We start from the raw sequence: 13,503 nt of genomic DNA, 5'->3' as shown, positions 1-13,503 counted from the left end.
ACCATGCCAACTAACCCTATATCTTAACATGAAGGTATACGGCAGAGGTTGTATACTGGTAGAAATGTGTTCAGTAGTACCTGGTATTAAATTAGGTGGGTAATGAAGGAGGGATGAGGTTTGGAATGCATAGAGCTGAAAGCTAGTCTGCAGAAAAGTCTTCCAAATCCTAAATCTTATACATGAAAGATATATGATAGAGATTTTCCTGTATTTGACAATCTCCAAAATTTAGATACCATTACTAAATTATTATTGAGCAATAGATTTTAAGATTCAATTAGCCATGATATAAAACATTGTTCTGTAATAAATACATAACCTAAGGTTGCAGCCAGGGTTGTCAGTTGGTCCTCCTTATCCACGGGTTCCACACCCACAGACTCAACCAACTGCTGATCAAAAATATTCAGAACAAAATTCCAGAAAGTTCCAATAAAACAAAACTTGAATTTGCCATGTACTGCAACTATTTATATAGCATTTACATTTAGTTATGTTTTATAATTAATCCAGAGATGGTGTATAGTATATGGGAAGATGTGGGTAGATTATATGCAAATACCATGCCATTTTATATAAAAGACTTGAGCATCCATGATTTTGGCATCTGCAGGGTGTCCTAAAACCAATCCCCCCTAGATACCAAGGGATCACTATAGTTCGCTTCAGGGAATTTTACTATTCTGGAAACTTCATTTGTATAGGTATGTTTTTGCAGTATGGAAAGAAGCATATTTTGATATATTTGAAACTGTTGCCAAGGAGAAATAACCTATAATTCTCAAACAAGAGAACTATAAAAATTTAATATGTTTACCATGAGTAAAGAGAGAACTTCACAACTAAATCTCAGGGAAGCAGAAGAACTGGGTATCGAATCAGGAAGAGGAGACCTATGGAGGGATGTGAGGTACCATGGAGATGTGAGCAACAGGATAAAGCAGGTGTTCTAACCTCAGTTATGCTGATAGATAGTCATATGATCTTTAAAGTGAACTATATTTTCTCTGGACCTCCCTACCCTCATCCACAAAATAAATCAGCTGTTAAGATTTGTGATGTGGTACAGGACTGAATTCTTGGTGTCGTGTTTTCCAAAGTGTTTTTCTCAACTCCAGTCCATGAGAGAAGTTCTGAAAAATAACATCCCATGGTCAAATAATTTTAGAAAATGTTGCATAGGTTTTTTTCCCATCGGTATATTCACTGTGCATTAGCATAATGCTGGCTCTAAAATGTGCTACAGTGAAGTAATATTTTTGTTTATGTTAGTGCTTGCAAAATGTATTTGACTGTGAAGACCTTTTAGCATGTAATTTGGGGATGCTCCTCTAAAGCAGCATTCGAGAGTTCCTTCAGAGAGACTGACAACACAATATTTGCAGTTAGATAGCACAGTCAGAACGCTGCTTTGAGCTGTCCTCTTGCGATGGTGCTGAATTTGTTATTAGGAAGTCACCAGTAGGCACAGCAAAATCCTTTGACATAAAACATAAAATGGAGGGAGGGCTGCTGGGTCGTGGGGAGGATAGTTCAGAGCATGCTGATCTTAAATAAAATTCTTCCCAATGGAGAGAAAAACCATTTTTAATGGCAGGAAATCATGTGAGGTTGGAGAGTCATTGACTGTAAATATAAGCTCATTTCCATGGTAGAACCTCATCTGAGGAAAGGGGACACAAAGCAAGAAAGGAAGGTCACACCTTGTAACTGTGAATTATGTTCTATGAGAGATGCAAAAGACAGCACACATTTATGGTCTTTATTCTAAAAGGATTTAGATTCTAGTTTGGGAAAATGATGCAAATATTTGTAATAAAAAGAAACATGTGGATTTAAAAGATAAGCAGAAACTGGCGCTTTGCAAATGGGATAAGTCCCTGGGTGTGGTTAGGGAAGACTATTTAAAGAAAATGGATGGTGTAGGTCTTCTAAGAATGGGTAAAATGAGGATGGAAGGTAGATGCTTGGATGGTTGAACGGAAGAGTAAAAATCATTAATGATAATAAAAACAGCTTAGATAAGGAAATGATCATGTATCAGGATCTGGGGTAGGAATACCACTACTGACACCATATAATGAGAAATTTGAAGCAAGAGCTGTCAGGCCACAGACAAAAAGTCAAAAAGGCAAGGAAAGAAAGAACAATGGCTGTCCCTAAAAGCCCAAATGCTTATGGAAAATAGCTAGCTAGTGGGAAGCAGCCATACAGCACAGGGAGATCAGCTGGGTGCTTTGTGACCACCTAGAGGGGTGGGATAGGGAGGGTGGGAGGCAGGGAGATGCAAGAAAGAAGAGATATGGGGATATATGTATACATATAGCTGATTCACTTCGTTATAAAGCAGAAACTAACACACCATTGTAAAGCAATTATACTCCAATAAAAATGTAAAAAAAAATGAATGAATTACACTAGATGAGACAGAGAATGAAGAGACTTTAAGGAAGTCCAAACCAATAAGCAAAGGAATGGATATGTGAGGGTGAATGGAATGAGCAAAGGATGTTGGATAGCAAATGTGACTATGAGGTGCAAGTGACAGTGGATGAGACTGAAAATACACTTTGGGCAAAACTGTGAAGGATCTTGAATGTCATATTAACAAAAGATTTATACAGAAGAATATTATGATTAAGTCTGTTTAAAAACAAAATTTTCAGACCATTCCCTTAGGAGATAAGAGACCACTCACAAGGCAATTTAGAGTAAACAAGGACAGAAGAAAATAAGGTAGCACTAGCTTCCAAATTTCATATCCCCGATGCAATCTGAGTAGCTCTGATTCGTATCTCATTTCATATAAGGCTTCCACTTAGGGTTTTGTTTGAACAAAGAGATCCACAATTTTTAAAAATGTTTGCTATCCAAAGATTTGGAAACATAACTGGCTGTCTAGTACTAGGTACACTAGAAAGGCAAGGATATTTTAGGAAGTTATTACAACAATTTAGCTCAATATCATGAACACTTAATTAGAGAAATCAACACTAGTAGAAAATGGGAAAATTCAAAGAATATTTCTGAATTATAATAAGCAGGAACTGTCTGCATACTGAACATGAATAATGAGGTACAAGGTGGACATACGATGATGACTCCAAGGTTTAAGCTCAAGTGCCTAGAAATGTGGTGGTATTATTCACTGAGATAAGGATCATAGGTTGAAGGGAAGATAAGAAATGGGACCTTTTCAACTTTATATACAATGATTTTAGATCCATAGCTTGCAACTGGATAAAGGCATACAGTTAGGTGTTTCAGGAGACAAATATAGGTTAGAGATCTATATGTGAGTGTTCAACTGCAAAAGAGTGACTAAGGCCCAAATATGTCCCCTGTGAAGGAAACATTCTTAACAATAAGAGGAATATTAACAGCTAACATTAGCTAGGCATGTAATTTATGCCAGTAACTATGCTAAGAGTTTTACAAGGATTATTTTATTTAATTGCATATGAATCCTATGCGTCAAAAATATCACTACTGCAGAGCAGAATAATGTAGCGATTAACATCTGGAAATGAACTGCCTATATTCAAATCCTGGCTCAGCTGTTAGCTATCTTTGTCATTTGGAGCAAATTATGTAACTTCTCTGTGTTTCAGTGTTCTTATCTGTAAAATGGGGATAATAATCCCTAGAGCGATGATGCAAAGTGACTTAATGCATATGAAGGGCTTATAAGAGCTCCAGACACATAGCAAGCGTTCAGTAAACATAAGCAATTATTTTTCACCTCATTGTACAGATAATGGAAGCTAAGTCATAGAGAGGTTAAATAACTGTCAATAGTAAAGGACACACTGCTACATAAATGGTCAGCATAGTCTAATCTCAAGTCCACTCAACTTTTACATTAGCCTTATTGATGTAGATAAGAGAAAACAGTCAAGATTGTAACCTTGGGAAATGCCTACATTTTATCAGAGTAGAAGCCAGAGCACTAGTTAAGTGCACTTAGAAGGCATCATCAGATTACCGAAAGAAGCCGGGGGTGGGGAGGCGGGGGGTTTGCTAAACCATTGGAGGAAAGGGGTGGTCAAAAGTTGCAGAAGCTTCAGAGAGTTTTAAAAAGAAACACAATAAGAAAAGACTGCTGCATTCGGCAATCAGAAAATCCTAGGAACATCAAGAGAGGATTGAGCATGTTAGGAAGGGCGAACACCAAGCAGAACATTTAAGAAATGAATGCAAGGGAGAGAAATAAGAGCAATCAGTGTAAAGTATAAATGGAGAAAGAATGTCAATTCAACCATACAACTCAAGGGAAAGAACGCTTACGGCAGGCTGCCACAGAATGGGCAAGTCTTCGCTCTTTTTCTGTGTAGAGACTGGTACCATTAATGGGAGAGAGGGAGATGATATTAGGAAGGGGCAATCAATGCATCATGACCAAGGAGGATATAAGAGCACATGGTGAAGAGAACACAGTGGTACATTTTAGCCTTGGAAAAGAGAGACTCAGGTTGTTTTGAATCAAGAGAGGATAGAAGACATGTTTAATACTTACAGTGTGAGGGAGATAGATGGAATTTATCCCTTAGCAGTTTCAGACTTTTTGTGTGGAAAAAAAAAGGTTTCTTTGTAAACAATGAGAAAGGGACGTATAGGGACCTTGAAGAAGAATGAAAATTTCTCCACAGGGATAAAAGAAAGATTACTGAGCAACTGTGAAGGCCCTGCTGAGCTGAGAGCAAAACAAGTGATTAAGCAGCTTGTACAAGGAAATGAAAAAGTAATGAAGCTCTCATCCACAGAATAAGTTAAAGGGAGACAAAGCGATATAAACAACTCACACAAATGGAAATGGTGCTTTTAGTCAATAGATATTTCACAGAAAAAGAGATAGAGAATGCTAACATCTTTTTGCATAAGGCATAGTATGTGAATGTACGTAATAGGATGTACAACACTTGTCATGAAACTGCTTGTAGAGGGGCAGGCATTGCAGTATCATTCTCAGAAATTTTACTCACGTGACATATATGTGGGAATTTGTAGAACTAAGACTCTAATTCTGACTCTGCCACTAACAACTTTCTAACGGCCTAGCCTGGTCAAAATATGTTTCCTTTCTCTGGGTTCTCACCTATAAAATAGGGCTGAATTAGAAACTCTCTGAAGGTCAGTCCAGTTTTAAGACTGCATGAGTCTATATTACAAATAATAGTATACATGCCTTCCCTCTCCATCCCCCACGCCTCCAGAGATCTGCTTTTTGTACAGGATCTAGCTCTTAAGCTGACATTAAAGGAATGTATTACTTAGAGCTCTCAGGATACAGGCACGCCTCACTGACCCAAGGGCAGGTATGCAGCTAAGGCTCAAAAAGGAGCTGCTTCATTCCCATCTCTTTCTGTAACTTTCTGTGCTACTTAATCTGCATGAAGGAAGATGAATGCACCACAGCTACAGAGGTTTAAAGGAGCATTCCACATGACCGACTAGGATCTTTGAGCCCTTATTCCAGTTGGCTTAGATGGATTTGGGTAGTCTCTTCTAGTTCAATATATTCTGGACAAAGGGACAATTTCACTAACCAGTAAAAACTTCTGAAGGCCCACATTATAGATGATGAAGAATAGTCCTAAGCTATGCTAAAAACCACTGTAAGGGTTTAGATCAAATAGTGGCAATGTACGCATGATCAAAGGGTGAAAAGGTCCTTGGGTATTTTTGTCTCAAACTCCTTTCGATGTCTTTGAAAATACAGCAGTTTTTGCCATATTATGAGAAGAAATAAAATGTACAATTGGAGGGCTCAGACAAATTATTTTTAATACTCTGAACACATGGGCAAAAAATAAGATTAGTTAAGATGTCTTCTGTAGTGGGACCTTCTCACCTGCTGTGACTAACTTTTAGTATAAGAATCTAGAGTTTAAGGCTCAGATCAGGTTCATTTGCTCTAAGTGTCTGTTAACCTACCTATACCTAAATCTAGCAAGCTAGCAACTTAGCTATGATGATAATTGGAGGAAATCCCTTAACCTAGAAAAGTAGATAACAAATAAAGTAGTGAAAATAAAACTGTATATACATCCTCTGGAATGAGAATATATACAGTTTACTGTGCAATGCAACAAAAGTACACATTTAGTGGGTTTAGTGTCAAATTCTTCATCACTAGAAACCTAATCAGCATGCTTAATGTACAGATTTAAACGCAGGGCCATAGGCTTTTTAGGGGCTCATATAAAAATACCTGGGCAGCCCCAGGGGGGGTTTATAAAAATTTATTCAATATTCTAATTTTATACTTTGAAAGTTGAAATGAATGCCTAATCTTTTGTATACAGTCTATGAAAAATAAAGCTAAGCAAAATTACTTAGGCTGTTGAAGTTTAACTGTGCAAGGCATTATTCTTCTCCAAATATGTCATCCATGAAACTGGCTGCCTGCTTGCAGTGTTAAGTATAGAGATGGCTGAGTGGTGCGGCACTTTCCCCGTCCCCTGGCCTGAGTGCTCTGCCTCTTCTTGTCAGCTGTAGTCTCTGTATGTGATCAGACTCTGCTCTTTTCGGATGCAGAAAAAAGCCTTGATTCTCCTTTATGTTAGAAAAGCCAATCCCTGTCAGGGTCCAGAGGAAAGTAAATCTTGATTTGGACAGTGACATGACAACTACTGGGAATACGACTGCCCAGGGCATTGCTGTTTAATCGTGCCTAAGACCATGTGCGCCATGTATTAACCAGGGTGAAATACCAGCACTTTCACAAACAAGAGAAAATGGAACTTCAGGAAACTAGATTTGGACGTTTCTTCCTCAGATGTTCCTCTTGGTCACCAGTATCCAAGGGCAGCAATGAATATAACAGCATTCCCTAGTTCCTCTCTGCTCAGTTGGCTTGGGGTAATTCACATACTCCAACACAGGAGGAAGGGCACCCACTTAAGTAGAAACATCTTTATTCAATAAGAGTGGCTATTTGGGGTACGGGGTAGGTAGGATAAAAAGTTGAGTTTCCTCTCATGTTCACCTATTTTCTCAGATTCTGGTAATTCCAAGGTGTGGGCACTAATCATTCAAGTCTGAACTTAGCTTTTACGTAAATCTTGGTTAGTGAACATTTTCTTGTGGTAAGAAATGTCTCCTCTATTAAGCATTGCTGATATATATGAGTGTCAGCCATCATCACCACCCACCATGGGCCTGACTACCTGACCTCTCTGAACTGATTAGGCTGGTTGTGAGTTCAAGCTTTATTATAGCATGATGTGAGTGTACTTTTCTCTAGCTCTCCAAACACCACTTCTGCTTGTGAGCAAAGGAAGTTACCAGATTTGTCACCTTGATGAGCTATTACGAAAATTATGAAATATGCAACATCTTTTGGTATAACACCAAGATGAGAAAACCCTCAACATTACAGATTCCTACTAATTGCATCTTATGTGTATCTGATCATCACTGCTTCATACTCAATAAGCATTTAGTGACTATTTGTTAGGTAAATGAATTAATGTATTGCAACCATGTCAAGATGGTTATGGAAATGACCAAAAACTAGAAAAGGACTTGGAAGAGTGAAACAGTTATTATGTTACAAAAGTGGGATTATGGGTTGTTTTTTTCTGATTAAAAACATCTTTTGCTATCATAGCAATAATGCTTTAATAATAACCACAAATTATGTTGGCATGTAATTCAGTTTATCAAGAATTATTCAACCAAAGATGTGCTTAACCTTATGGAACATATTAGAATACCTAAGCTGAGGTCTCTGTCCTTGAAAACCACATTTTATCCTGGAAGATAGGACATGAGCATGAGACAGGGACATTTCAAACAGGTAATGACTTAGTGGAATTCCCCAAAGAGCAATAAACAGAAGCACTGGAAGCAAAAAGAGCTCGAGCTCCAGGAAAATCTATAGAGCCTTAAGCACTCAAGAGTGAAGCATTCGCTTTGCCTGCTGCAACAATTAAGCTGGAACTGAAATCAGTGCGGCAGCTACTACAGCAATCCGCAGCTTGGGGCTGCAGTTACTTACAGCCATTGATTTTCCGTGGCTTTGGGGCTTGGTTCACCTCACTCTTATCACCTCAGACCCTCTGTGGCTTCAAGGTGTCAGGCACAGAGTCATCGCTTCTTTGAAATTTACCCACGGATCATTATTGTGCTCTACATCTGCAAGAGCTTTGGGAAGAGAAAAATCACATAAAGGCTTTCTGACAACTGGCACCTGCTGAAGTGTCTGACAACGGCTAAGGTGTCACTGCTGGCCCTGGCACATAACTCAACCTTATTTAGAGCAACTGAACTGGCTTTTACTCCTAATCCTGAAATTCAAAACTCTCCACATTTAGGGTGGCCCCAAATGAACTTCTAGCTTCATCTTTATCACAGTATCCTCTCCTTCACGTCCCTTCCATAAATTCATCCCTATCAGCCTACCTGATATTCTGCAAAGTTACTCCCCACTCTTCAGGCCCTGGAGTTCTGCTCAAGTCTTTCCTTCTCCCAACACATCCTTTAAGACCTTGCTCAAGGGCTACCGACCCTATATCACCCACCCAAGCTAAGTCCCCTTATCCCTCCTCTAACTTATGATACCTTAATTACAGAATATTAAATGTTTTCTTATGTGTGTCCCACTTACTTATCAGTTTCCAGAAGGTCACTCGCATTTTATCTAGCATTATGCCTTGTGTTCTGTACTACACACAGAGACAGAAATAAATCAGGCCAATGAGGCATCCTACAAAAGATGTTTGTCTGAGCACCAGAACTATGGTACCGGTAGTGAGGTATGTTTCATAAGGTCAAAATATTTATTTCTAACCATACCTGGAAGAAAGTCATTAACTTGATTTTGAAAAGATGATCAAAGGATTGAGAATGACAGAAGCTACATTCCAAAGCTGCTGGAATGAGACCCGTGAAGAGTGTCTTACGTGGTTACTAACAATGGATGCTAAAGGACAAAAATGTGGTCTGAACTCAGTCTCCGATGCGCCAAGAGGAAATCTGGTCTGGACTCCAGCACACCTGCTTTTCTGCTTCAGAGTGTCTGTATTACTGACCACATCAGTAATACTCTGTGTTTGCATATTGACTCTGTGACAGGCTAGAGAAAGCTGCAGGGCTGCAAAGGACTCTCTGTGTTGTTTCTCTTTCATTATCTGAGAATTAAAAAAAAAAAACAAAACCTCATTAAAAGATACAGCCTGGTCTTTGCAGACCAACAGGGAGATAAAGTGATAGAATACAACATGTGAGAGCAAGGTTTCCTCCCTCAGGGCTGCCGTTAACAGCAGCAGTGAGCAGAGGTAACTGCGTAGCAGCTTAAAGCGGGAACTGAAAGAGGAAAGGATCCCCAAGTATATGGAGCACACCATGAGGAAGTCTCAGAAATCACTGGGAGACAGTTTAAGGAGTTTAATGTTTGACAAATTTATTTTGACCTTATGATATAATTTGGGTTTCATGACAAAGAGAAAAAAGCTCAGAGTAAGTAAATGATTTGCCAAATATCATACTTCTATTCCTTTAATAAAGCAAGTATTTTAAAAAGTACTTTCTGTGGGCCAGGCACTGTACTTGATAAATCCTGGTGATTGTAGATTTTGAACCCAGTAACTCTCTCACAAATCCAGGATCCTATACACTGTGTCAAGATGGCTTTAAAATCCAAATAATGAAAAGTATTGAACTTGATTCCTGAGGTTTCTTTCCACTCTGGTGTTCAAAGGCTATAATGCATTTTTCCCTGGGTGAGGTTCAGCTGACACCTGCAAGGAGACTAGTGAAGTCTGGGAGTAGCTCCACGTATTTGAAAAAATGTGGAAGACTTTTTTTGCTCTGAGCAAGAAAGGAAACAGTCTGTGTGCAGTTTAGTTCAGGTTAAAACTTTTTAAAGTTTCTGATCTGTTTCCATATTGTGTTTATCATTCTAAATTCAAAATAAGTCATGTCTCTTACAGTCTAGGAACTTCAGTCTAATGGGGGAAGCACAAGAAATAATTTCAATAGAACAAATAGGTGTTATGATAGTGTTAAGTACAGGATTAGGAAAAGTATACTTACCACAATCTATGTAATCAGGACACAGTTTAGGGAAAACTAGATCTCAGTTTACAGCGATATTAACTAGAAGTTGGTCAGGCAAGAAGACAGACAAGGGCAATCCAAGCAGCTTTTGCTGAACAAGAAAAGGTATGGAAGAAAAAGACAACATAGTGCTTCTAGGAAAATATAAACACTTTTCTGATTCTAAAGAGTATAAAGGAAAAAGATTGACTGGCAAGGAAATTGGAGAGATAGGTATGATTTTCTTCTAATCATAAAGAGGAAAGGAGGAGTCATTTAAAAGTATGTGACATCACTGTTTGTAGAAGACCTAATACTATATGTAGAAAATCCTGAAGACATCACCAAAACACTACTACAGCTCATCAACAAATTCAGTAAAGTTGCAGAATACAAAATTAATACACAGAAATCTGTTTCATTTCTATACTAACAACAAACTATCAGAAAGAAATTAAGAAAACAATCCCATTTAGCATGGCATCAAAAAGAGTAAAATACCTAGAAATAAATCTAACTAAGGAGGCTAAAGACCTGTACTTGGAAAATTATAAGACCCTAATGAAAGAAATTGAAGGTCACTCAAACATATGGAAAGAGATATCATGTTTATGGATTGGAAGAATTAATATTGTTAAAATGATCATACTACCCAAGACAACCTACAGATACAATGCAATCCCTATCAATACACTACGGCATTTTTTTACAGAACTATAACAAATAATTATAAAATTTGTATGGAAACACAAAAGACCCTGAATAGCCAAAGCAAACTTGAGAAACAATAGAGCTGGAGGAATAAAGCGCTTTGACTTCAGACTATACTACAAAGCTATAGTAATCAAATCAGTATGATACCGGCACAAAAAAAGACACATATATCAATGAAACAGAATAGAGATCTCAGAAATAAAGCCACACACTCATTGTCAATTAATGTACAACAAAGGAGGCAAGAATATACAATGGGGAAAAGATGGTCTCTTCTATAATGGTGCTGGGAAAACTGGAAAGCTACATGTAAAAGAAGGAAATTAAAATATTTTCTCACACTATGTACAAAAATTAACTCAAAATGGATTAAAGACCTAAATGTAAGAATGGAAACCATAAAAAAATCCTAGAAGAAAACATAGGCACTCTTTGACATAAACTGTAGCAATATTTTTTTTGGATGTGTTTCCTAAGGCAAAGGAAACAAAAGCATAAATAAACAAATGGGACATATTTAAACTTAAAAACTTTTGCACTACGAAAGGAAAACATCGACAAAACAAAAAGACAACCTACTGAATGGGAGGAAATATTAATATTTGCAATGATATGTCCAATAAGGGATTAATATCCAAAATATATAAACAGCTCATACAATTCAATATCAAAACAACAACCTGATTATAAAAATGGACAGAAGACCTGAATAGACATTTTTCCAAAGAATATATACAGATGGCCAATAGGCACATGAAAAGATGCTCAACGTCATTAATCATCAGAGAAATGCAAATCAACAGGGCTTCCCTGGTGGCGCAGTGGTTGAGAGTCCGCCTGCCGATGCAGGGGACACAGGTTCATGCCCCGGTCTGGGAAGATCCCGCATGCCGTGGAGCGGCTGGGCCCGTGACCCATGGCCGCTGAGCCTGCGCGTCTGGAGCCTGTGCTCCGCAACGGGAGAGGCCACAACGGTGAGAGGCCCGCGTACCGGGAAAAAACAAAACAAACAAACAAAAAACATTCAACACCTATTAGAATAGCTATCATCAAAAAGACCACAAATAACACAAACTGGTGAGGATGTGGAGAAAAGGGAACTCTTGTGCACTATTGGTGGAAATATAAATCGGTGCAGCCACTATAGAAAACAGTATGGAGGTTCCTCAAAAAATTAAAAATAGAACTACCATATAATCCAACAATTCCACTTATATCTGAAGAAAACAAAAGCACTAATTCGAAAAAATACATGCACACTAATGTTCATAGCAGCATTGTTTACAATATCCAAGATATGAAAGCAACTTAAGTATCCATCAACAGATAAATGGATAAAGACAATGTGAGATACACACACACACACACACACGCACACACACACACACACACACACAAACACACATACACATATGCAATACTACCCAGTCATAAAAAAGGAATGAAATTTTGCCATTTGCAACAACAATGGATGAACCTAGAGGGTATTATGCTTAGTGAAATCAGTCAGAGAAAGAAAATACTATATGTTATCACTTATATGTGGAATCTAAAAATAAAACAAATAAATATAACAAAACAGAAACAGACTCACAGATATAAAGAACAAACCAGTGATTATCAGTCAGGAGAGGGAAGTGGGGAGGCGGAAGATAGGGGTAGGGGATAGAGAGGTACAAACTACTAGGTGTAAAATAAGTTAGCTACAAGGATTTATTGTACAGCATGGGGAATATAGCCAATAATTTATAACTTTAAATGGAGTTTAATCTATAAAAAATTTTGAATCATTATGTTGTACACCTGAAACTAATATTGTAAATTAACTATACATCAATAAAAAGTAAAAAAAAATTCTTTGGAGGTGCTACCTGTTAATTTAGGGCACAAAAAAATGCATGTGATAAATTCACAGGGCCCTCTTACTGTTTCAAAATTCAGCCATGGTGATTGTATTCTGGTGTTTAGAAGACCTATAACCCTGTGGACACTCAGTAAATGTTTTTACATATAAATGAATGAGCACACGGTGATTTCACTGATTCCAGTACATAATAGGAAGAGAAAACTTGTCAGTGCAGACACTGGCTATCTACTAATCTTCTTCTGTTGCAGTTAGAAGGCTGAGTAGAAGGTAGATGCCAGCTTGGCTCTTTGGAAAGCCCATTTTCTAGATTGCCATTTTCAGTCCAAATAACACTGGACACAACTATCTCTCTTAGCCAATCCATCATTATGATGATCAAAGGATCTGGGGAGAAACACTGTGCTTTCCTCAGTAACGCATTCCCACCACCATACCAAGGAGACCTCAAATTACTAACCTCGGTAACCCGGCTACTGAGTGAAAATAAAGAAACCAGCAGCCAACAAACAAAGGAATAAATAAAACAGTGACATCACTAGAACATTACTAATTTCTTCAGAACAAAGATAGGTCTAACCTTACGCAAAGATATCAAAAAGGCACAGAAAAAGATAGGCAAGAACTGTAGGTATCATGGTGCGTTTGAGTCTATGGCTAAACTCTGAGATACGCCCCACATTTGTCTCCAGGGAGGTCTGGATATTTCCAAGCCAGGACTACACTGATCAAGAGGGATATCCTAAAGCTGAGCCATTCAAGATTTACTTTGTGATGTGCCAGTTTGATACATTTTTACCATGAAAATGAATTCTCCATTTCCCAATTGTTTTCCCCATTTTAACAAGCAGTTCTGTTCTGCATAGACTAGGAACCTGTAC

Source organism: Pseudorca crassidens, chromosome 14, assembly GCF_039906515.1.
Source record: "Pseudorca crassidens isolate mPseCra1 chromosome 14, mPseCra1.hap1, whole genome shotgun sequence".
NCBI lineage: Eukaryota > Metazoa > Chordata > Mammalia > Artiodactyla > Delphinidae > Pseudorca > Pseudorca crassidens.
The sequence above is the reverse complement of the archived record's forward strand: the minus strand, read 5'-3'. Positions refer to the sequence as shown.